This window comes from Penaeus monodon, chromosome 27, assembly GCF_015228065.2.
Source record: "Penaeus monodon isolate SGIC_2016 chromosome 27, NSTDA_Pmon_1, whole genome shotgun sequence".
NCBI lineage: Eukaryota > Metazoa > Arthropoda > Malacostraca > Decapoda > Penaeidae > Penaeus > Penaeus monodon.
Genome location: NC_051412.1, coordinates 23,999,339 through 23,999,578, shown reverse-complemented (window position 1 = coordinate 23,999,578; position 240 = coordinate 23,999,339).

The following is a 240-nucleotide window of genomic DNA, read 5'->3' as shown; positions in this document are numbered from 1 at the left end:
TTCAAAATACGAAAGGCAGAATTACGTTAATATCATCTAAAGATATTATAGAAATTAAAATAGAGAAAGCAACATAAATGATGAATAAGCAGATAAATGATAATTAAATAATTTCTGTAGATGAATAAGCAATACGTTTATGAATAGATAAATACAGATACGTCAATGAAGCGTTAATTAAATCTAATGAAAAATAATAAATTAGAGAACGAAATAATAAGATATCGACCAATTTAGTTA